Raw genomic sequence first — 9208 nt, forward strand, 5'->3', positions numbered from 1 at the left:
AAGACACCATATGTGTCATGAAATTACCAATATTTTTCTCTATTTTTGAACTTATTAATCATTGTTATTTTAAAGTTTCCCTCTAATAATTCAAATATCCTAATCAACCATGATTCTACTTCTATTAATTGTTTTTTTCTCTGGGTTTTCATTCATTTTGATCCTGGTTTTTTAGCATACCGCACATCATTTTAGTTTTTGATTAGATGCTGGACATCATAGAATACAAATGTAAATGTTCTTGATTATGCTCTCTTTCTTCAAAGAGAGTTAAATTTTCTTTTGATAGATACATAGAAAATCAGCTGGAAATCTTTATTTAGTCAAAGATTTATTTTAGGATTTATTATGGTTATTTATTTCCATTTTATTATGGTCTTAAATCATGGGCTATGGCTATTTCTTTTAAGGTAGCCCCATCTATTGTTTCAACTAAAAGGAGCTTAGAGTATTGGCAGGGCTTGAACCTGACCCCTGTCACCCCAATAGTGAGTGCCTGCTGAAATCTCTGTGGATCCCTCTAGTCTCCCTGCTACAGTTTCTGCTGTGTCTCTTGATGTCTCATCTTATACGTGTACAATCTAAGAAACTGTCATTAACAGGAGAGTTTGTAGACATATATTTGCCCTCATTTCTATGCAATTTCCTTCTCTTTAAGATTTTGCCCTCAAATTCCAGCCGCACTGACACCTTTGAACTCTGGTGTTTTTTCTCAATCTGGTAATACTCCCACTTTTTACTCAAATTCTTTCTCTGTGAGAGAAAATAGAAAATGCCTTCAATGAAAAATTCAAAGTGAATGTGGAGACTATCTTATGAGATTCGTTTTCTTCAAAGAAAAAAAAATGCTTCAAGTTTGGCTTGCATTGGTGCTCTACTTTAATTTTAAACAGTTATTTTATGTAAGTCTTTTTTTTTTTCAGATTTCCTACTTGTTTTTCATAGAAGGATTATTCCAATATAAGTTATTCTGTCATATACAGGACCAGATGTCCATTTTTAAATTAAATTCAGTCTGAGAATATCTATTTTGTTTTCTAACAGGTAATAATTATCCGATTAATTAATTGTGAATGATATATGTCTTATTGCCATAAAGTCCTCTTCTTTTGCATTTTTTTTTCCTTTCTAAGCTTTTTTGCTTATAATTCATTATAAAAATACTAGCTCCATAGTCTTTCTCATACAACTCTTTCCTTTTTAATAACTGGGAGACAAATTCTCCTGTTTTTTGCTTTGGTTGAATTTCCTTCCTTGTGATTTATTCCCTCAGAGATTTGTAACATTATTTGTGAGCTCTTCTTCAATGAAAGTAACTTTCTCCCTGCCCCCTCCATCCATGAAAAATCTATATACCACAGTAGTTTTCCTAGATAAGTTTTTCTATTGTTGTTGGTATGTTTCCAGTGGTTTCACAAATATACCAGTTTTTCTTTTTTCCATTGTTAATTTATAAACTTGGAATTTTTGCACTAAATAGGTAGTGTAAATTTGGAGCTTGTACTTAGGTTTAGCATAGCCTTGTGATTTGGATTTCTTATACTATGCCTTTGTTTTCTATCTAGAAACCCAAGAGACATATAGGCAGACATTTTCTAGTCCTATTTCAAAAATTGAATGATAAATCAAAGATCCTTGTTATATTCAAGTTCTTAGGACCAGTATTCTACTTTCTGTAAGTCTATAGCCATGTATCTTCCATCTTTCTGGATGTTAAAATCCAAGCTTTCAGCCCTAGGTTTAATAGCCAGTAGGCCAACAGAAATATTTACCTCAATTTTCTCTTTTGGCATTGAGTTTCTGCTTTGTTTGCAGAACTTGGAAATTTCTTTTTCTTTTTAAGCTTAGCTATAAAGTTTATAAAATATATTTACATAGCTTATTTTTTTGTTTGTTTTTAGCAGAAAAGGAATCTGTATTATCTTATTCAATCATGGATCAGTACTCAATTTTAATATTTTATACAGAAACAGAAATATTATATTTTCCAAAACTGTTATAGCTTTTACAAGAAAAAAACCCAACCATTTCTCATCTAAATTTTAGCTAATAATTAAGAAATTAAATGTGATAACTATTTATATCTTAGTCAAATAACACCTCATCAGAAACTTTTAAAATTGTCCCCCTCTTATCTATATGTGATATTTAAAAGTAAAAAAAATGATTCTGTGGAACCTGTCAAACAATGAAGAAACAGAAAAACTAATAAAAGTAAGGTTCCCCAAGAGCAATATGACCTATTTCCAACAGGAAATATATCTGCTTTGCATCTACTGATAAAAGTGCGTCTGCAAATAGTGACGTATATACCTCTGTATTAAATACTGTTAATTACTGCATTAATTTAAAACTTCATGAAAGAACACAGTAATCTAATTAATTATACATTCTGACAGGAATCTGGAGACCTCAGCAGAGATGCTATGTGAGTGGTTTTCTTCTAATTGGCTACATTTTTTATTGTCATGTGCTAAGACATTGAAATTTTTTTCTCAAATTTTCATTGCCAGTACCCTTCTCAATTTGAATCAAACAACTAAATGTGATCATTGTTTTTTAGTAAATCCATTTGCAAGAAAGAAATATTAGCCTATAGTTCTGCAGTTCCCCTTCAAAACTCTTCTACTGAATGCTGTTCAGTGTTTCTAATTATTAATAATATGTCCAGGAAGAAAACATACTCTGACAAACAGATAGCATTTAGGTATCTGGCAAGCTGAACAGAAACATTCGTGAGGTTCATTAGGTTTGATTTGTTTGTCCAATCTTCTTTCGTTGGTAAGTTACCCCATCAAACTTGGAAAAATTAAGATGCCTCTTCATATGTATTTAGTCTCTATATTAATATGTTCATGAATTCTTTAATCAATTTGTGACAATGAGCAAAAGATGCATTAAAGGCATTTTCTCCAGTCATATTTGTTGTTTTAAAAAAAACCTAACTAAATTCACTTGGGCCTCAATTAAGTGCAAGTTGTCCTAAAGCTGCCTTAACTACATTTGTATTACGTTCAGCTGAAGAGTCATTCACTATTCTCCAGTTCTAAATTATCTAAAAAGCAACTTGGTCCTTTCCTCAAGATTAAGAAGGATTTCCATAGGATACATGGAATCAGCTCAAGTGGCTGAAAAATTTAAATACTTTCTAACAATTTTAATTTTTCCTCTACAATATCAATGTGACAGAATAGTGAAAAAGTGAAGATTAAGCACGTTGTGACCAATTCCTCAAATCAATGAAATTCCCTCTCCTCTATTCATGACTATTTTCCCTTTCTTTTCCTCCCATTGTACTTTAAATTCACTTTATTATTATTATTTTTATTAATTACTCCAACTACCTTATCCATGTCTTCTGGTCACATTGTATTGTATGCTACTGAATGATAAAGATTCTGTCTGACACATCTTTGTCATATATATAACCACTTGAAAGATTGGAAATCGAAGAGACAATAACACATTTTTGGTAAACTTCTATTGTAAAGCTTCTCCACTTTGAATATCTATGAATGTTTAAAAGAGGAGAAAATGTCACATTAGTGGAATCAGAGTGGGGTTGTTATTTAACATCCTAGAAAAGTATATAAAAATATATACACAACAGTAATATTAACTTTTATTAAGTTTTAGTTCTTTTCTTCTAGTTTGCAAGAAGCCAATGGTAGAAAAAAACAAAAAATAATAAGTGAGTAGTGAACATTTAATTAAACACATTTCTCTCTAGTATTTAATTTATTTTTTTCTACTCTGTAGCATTTTTTCTTGCTGCTTGTTCTATCTAGAGAATGATAGGTTACTGATAGATTTTTTTAATCCCAACAAGATTGTGTTGACTCATTTGCAAAAGTTAGTTTTGCAGCCAATTTCTCCTTTTCTCTCCCCACAGAGTGAGAAGCTGGAAATAGTCTGTTACGAAATAATAATGGAATACCTGTGGCTCTTACAAATCTCAGGCAGAGAGAATTTATGTTAGGTCACTGTCCACGCATAATCCTAAACACACTGGACCCTAAATAAAGTGTATCTGGAGACTAAGTTGCCAGCCACTCTGCTACATGCAGAGTAGTTTTTAGATCACTGGCCAAGAAGAGTTTAGTTCCACTAGCTTTGAGATGGTGTGAAAGAGCTCCGGTTGGTACATATAGCAGAAGAGCAATGAGAGTTTATTTTCTTTTGGCTACAGGACAGAATATGGAAGAAAATGGAAAGCAATTTTTAAAAAATTCTACTGCGTGTATGTATGTGCATGTGTGTGTATGTAATCTTTGCTTTTGTGCCCTAAATGTGAAACAATAATGTTGTTGGCTACTTATCCATAAATGTCCAACCTAATTCTCACGTAGGAGAGTTACAAAATCCCTAGATTTAATTTTTAGTTGATTTCAAATCAGTATTGATCACTTACTAGGTTAAAAATTATTGAATACACTTAATGTTAAAAACTACTTAAACGATCACTCTGGCTAATCATTTTTAGAAATAGAAGATTTTTAAACTTGTCATGGTCACATTCCCTTCGTTGTCGTAATAAAACTCCTTTTTCTCATGCATCCTGTATTTTATTTTTTCATTACACAAAAGGCCTTCTGAGAAACAGTATCTAAAAAAGATTTGTTAATATATTTGGCTTAATATTAATTAGGATATAGAAATACAGAGTTCTCATTTTCCATGTGCAAATGGATTTTTATACATGTATGTCACTTCTATTACTCAGTGAGTTTCTTGAGGAAAAGCCTGGGTATAAATCATCTTTTTAGTTCCAATGTGCAACACACCTTTTAGCATATAACATAACATGTACTATATATATTAAAAAAATGATGAATGAATGAATTAATCATTCACATTCATAAGAAGTTATATAGGTGTTTCTATAAATAAGGCAGAGTCGTACTAATCAGTATCATGATTAGCTACTAATCTAAGATACTACTTGCCCTATAATTTTAAATTAGTAATATTTTTATCGAATGGCAGATGTTTCTAATTACTTAATTTTCTTTAAAGTTTAAATCAGAAACTTTACTTTGAAAAGTTGTTTTAAAGTAAGTTATCATTCTACTTAATTCTATAAGAAATAGTTTGGGGCAGGGAAATATTGACCTTGACTGGTAATCTAAAACTCATCCTATTTAAATAAATTGATATCTTCTCTGAGAAACCCTTTTAGCAGGTTACCAACAAAGATACATGACTCATTTGAATTTCAAGTCTTTTACATTTTCCTATTCATCTTCTAATGGAGAGTAAGTAATATCCTAAATGCTGGCAACCATAGGCCACTCTTAGCCAACTCTTATAATCTGAAAATGTCTTGATTATATACATATATATATAATCAAGTTGGGATAGAGATACTATTATAGATCAAATTATCTCCCTTTAGCTAAGGAGAATGTAAGGTTTTCTGGGCAATAGATTGCAAGCGACTGTGACTGAGGACATCATAAGAAGAGATGCGTATTCTGTGAGTAGTTATGGACATTTTCTTCTTTTCCTGAATGCAATAATAAACATTTAGATATGGAAAAATAAACACTCGTATTAATATTTAAAATGTCAGTCTCAAGAAATTAGCAAATCACTAGGACGCTTTATCGTAATATAACTTTAGAGAAAAATACAGATAATATATATTATGTAAAATGTTTCAATTGACTGTTCAAGAATCTTAAATAATTTTTGAATAAAAGCAAAAGTCATCCTCAAAGTACATATAAAAAAATGTGATCGATAAAATTTTGGCAACAAACAGAAATTGTTAAGATCAATTTATTCCAAATGGATTAGCCATGGTTTCTTCTGCTTGAGTTGAATGTCATGTACATGAATTTTAAAAATTTAAATATTCGTTAATCTGCAAATGTTACTGTGAGTAGCCTATATAGTAGAGTATTTGCTCATACACAATTAGAAAAAGATCTAAGTGCACAATTAACAGATCGTAATTCATGAAGTTTTTACTTTAATAGAAATTTTAATATATTGAAAATGTTAACTTTCTGAAATCTATTTTTGAAGAATATGCTGTGTATTACTGGTGATATCAAATGTACTTCAGAAGACATTTTTCCCTTTTGCTATTGACAAAGAAGTCTGTATAAACTTCAGTATGGATTGTGTTAATTTGTTTTATATTCATAAATTTATCCAATTATCTAACTGTTAGTTAACATTCTTCTTCTGGGGCTCCGCAATATGCCAGATGCTGTACTGAGTGCTAGGGATACAAAGATGAATAATAATCTGTTTTATTAGGATGAAAGATGTGGGAATAAATAAAAGACAAATTATAAATACTATAAAAATTCTGTGAAAACTCGGAACATGTGTCCAGGAAAGGTACCATACACGTGGTACTAGAGCTGGTTCTTGAAGAAGTAGGAACTGTTCAGGTTAAAAAAAAGCAGGGTGGGGTGGGGTGGGGGATGGAATCGAGGAAAAAGATAGTTCATGTGCAAAGGCCCTAGATATTTAAGGGCAAGAAGTTCGAAGAGCAATAAAAATTTTATTATGGTTGCCTCAGAGAGTGATCAGTTTGTTAGCTAATTAAATGTGGTGCTTTCAGGAAGAGAAAATTTTAAATTTGATCCTCCAGGGTTTACTTACAAAACTGAGGAGATGATGAAAAAAATAATAATAATTCTACTAATAATACATAAAGTTTGGGGGAGAAATTAATGATTTTTGTTTTCTACATGATTAGTTTAAAAAATTTGGAAATAGCCAAATGAAGATGTCCAGAAGGTCAATGTAAATAGTTCTTGTTTTTCATAGAAAACAAGTTGTTTGATTGTTTTGTTTGTTTCTGGCCAACAATGGAGAAATATTGTGCTAACAACTAAAGTAGGGTTTCTCAACTTCAGCACTATTAAAATATTGGGACAGATAATTCTTTGTTGTAGGGGCTGTTTATGCATTGTGGGGCATTTAGCAGCATCCCTGGCCTTAACCACTAGATGCTAGTTGTATTGGCTCCCAAGCTGTGACAACCAAAGATGTCTCCAGACATTGCCAAATGTCTCCTGAAGGATGGGGGAATGGTGCAAAATAACCTCCACTTGAGGATCACTGCTCCAGAGAAATGAGCATTCTTAAAGGTAAGGGATTACCTTACACAATGACAAGATAGAGTGTAATTAAAATTTAGCTATTTAAATAAGATGGTAATCCATGGGATTAGATTAGTCACTGACAACTTTCCCAAACAAACAGAATTTGAATTTGACCAAAATACAACAACTACAGGTACATAAATGAGTGCACAATGGAAAGACGAAGAAGAAAAGGATCATGACAAAAGTAATATATGGATATATGCCAAAGAAAAATTACCAGAACTATATATATATATAAGACGTTCAATGAAAATCCATTATAAATTTGAAATGAGGTACTAGTCTCGGGAATACTATGATACTAATGAAGACAGAAAGAAAAATTAAATGCTCTAAATCTGTCTTATTCCTTAGAATTTTAAGATATTATTTGTCCAAATTAGTTTTAACCTTTTTTCTGATTTAAAAAATTATACAGCATTTTTAATATTTCATTTTGAGAAAACTGATACACACTTATAAAAAATAATGCTAAGATTTTATATAACCTTTACCCAGTTGCCTTAAAGAAAACATCTTGCAATACTATAGTAAAATTACAACCAGAAAACCAACGTCATGTACTCAAGATACAGAACATTTCCATCACCATGAGAATCTCTCTTGTTGTCCTTTTATCACCACATACATCCCCCTTCTCATCTGTCTTTACCTCCTTTCAACCACTAATCTATTTTCTGTTCCTAATTTTTTGTCTTTTTAGGAATGTTATATAAATGGCATCATATAATGTGTAACATTTTGGGATTTTTTTCCACAGAGCTTAATCTCTGGAGAGTCATCCAGCTGTTGCATGGATCAATTGATAATTATGTTTTTATTGTTTAGTATTATTCCACAGTATGGATGTACCACAGTTTATTTTTTGAGCCAGTTTTTAATGAATTTTTGACTATTACAAGTATAGGTGCTATGAAAATGCATGTACAGGTTTTTGTATGGGCATAAGTTTTTATTTCTCTGTGATAAATGCCCAGTAGTACAATTGCTGGGTTGTGTGACAGTCATCTGTTTAGTTTTATAGAAACTGTCAAACTACTATCTATGTACTTTTTACATTCCCATCAACAAATGTTTAAGTTTCTCCATATCCTCACCTACATTTAGTGTTATTGAGACAGGACATCATTTGTAAAATTCTTAATCTTTTAGCAGGAAATGAAATGAGACATCTCTTGCAGAGTTAATCTTTTTAGTAAACCTAGTTAAGTTTTCTTCCCTCCTTTCTTTGGCAAAAGGCTCTCTCTCACAAATCATGATAATTGCCCTGGTGACTCAGATCTTCTGGCTATTGATAAGGGTCATCAGCCCATTATTAAGCAGAAATGGTGGTAAGCCAGGCAGGGCCCTTTGACTCTGATGGGGGGAGGGGACTTTAAGCCAAAAGTCTTTCTTTTTACTCTTTAAGAAACATATTAACCAAGCCCGTTTCCCTTCACTCACTTAATAGGCAAATCAATAACAGAAATTAATAGATGTATGATTTAGATAACAAGTTTGTATCTTCTTTTCCTTGTCTAGGGACTGAGGTGGCACTTCAGCAGGAAACCCAAGACCCCACCCTGACTGAAGCAGAAAGGGAAAGAGCTCCATGAAACCCCTGTAGGCAAGGACTATGGCCATTTTCAGTAGGAAGCAGATACAGAAGAAGAGACCTCCTATCTTTCAACATCCATACAAATAATAAGGGGGTTCATGGATTTTTGGAAAGAGATAGGCAGGAAAGTTAGTTAGGGAGTTTTTGGGTCTGCCTGCAAAGACAGAGGTCATCCTATCCTAGAAGCGGTCCACCTTAATCTGCCCACAATTAAGCAACTCAGAAGGCATTTTTTAACTCACACAAAGAAACCAGTAGGCAGAGATTTAGGTACCAGTCTAAGCCAGTTACTCGCACCTACGCAATGAAGACCCCAATGACCTTCAACTCACCTGAGTCTCATTATACCATCATTATAATATGATGCATATGCCCGGAAATTCATTAATATCATTATAACAGACTGAATTCTGGAAACAAACATGCGCAGAAAGCAAAAAGATGAATCACTGTGTCCTGTCAATCTTAGTTGTCAATCAAGGAA

General features: G+C 32.2%; 1 long non-coding RNA gene across 1 annotated transcript in view; it reads left to right on the plus strand.

Annotated features, from left to right (window-relative positions):
- LOC111740406 overlaps window positions 1-9208 on the plus strand; it is a 27405-nt gene that overhangs the window by 15830 nt on the left and 2367 nt on the right. Inside the window, exon 3 of the long non-coding RNA XR_002780604.1 lies at window positions 415-425. This is a non-coding gene — a long non-coding RNA (uncharacterized LOC111740406). The remainder of the gene's footprint in view (window positions 1-414; window positions 426-9208) is intronic.

This window comes from Pteropus vampyrus, unplaced genomic scaffold (assembly GCF_000151845.1).
Source record: "Pteropus vampyrus isolate Shadow unplaced genomic scaffold, Pvam_2.0 Scaffold63, whole genome shotgun sequence".
NCBI lineage: Eukaryota > Metazoa > Chordata > Mammalia > Chiroptera > Pteropodidae > Pteropus > Pteropus vampyrus.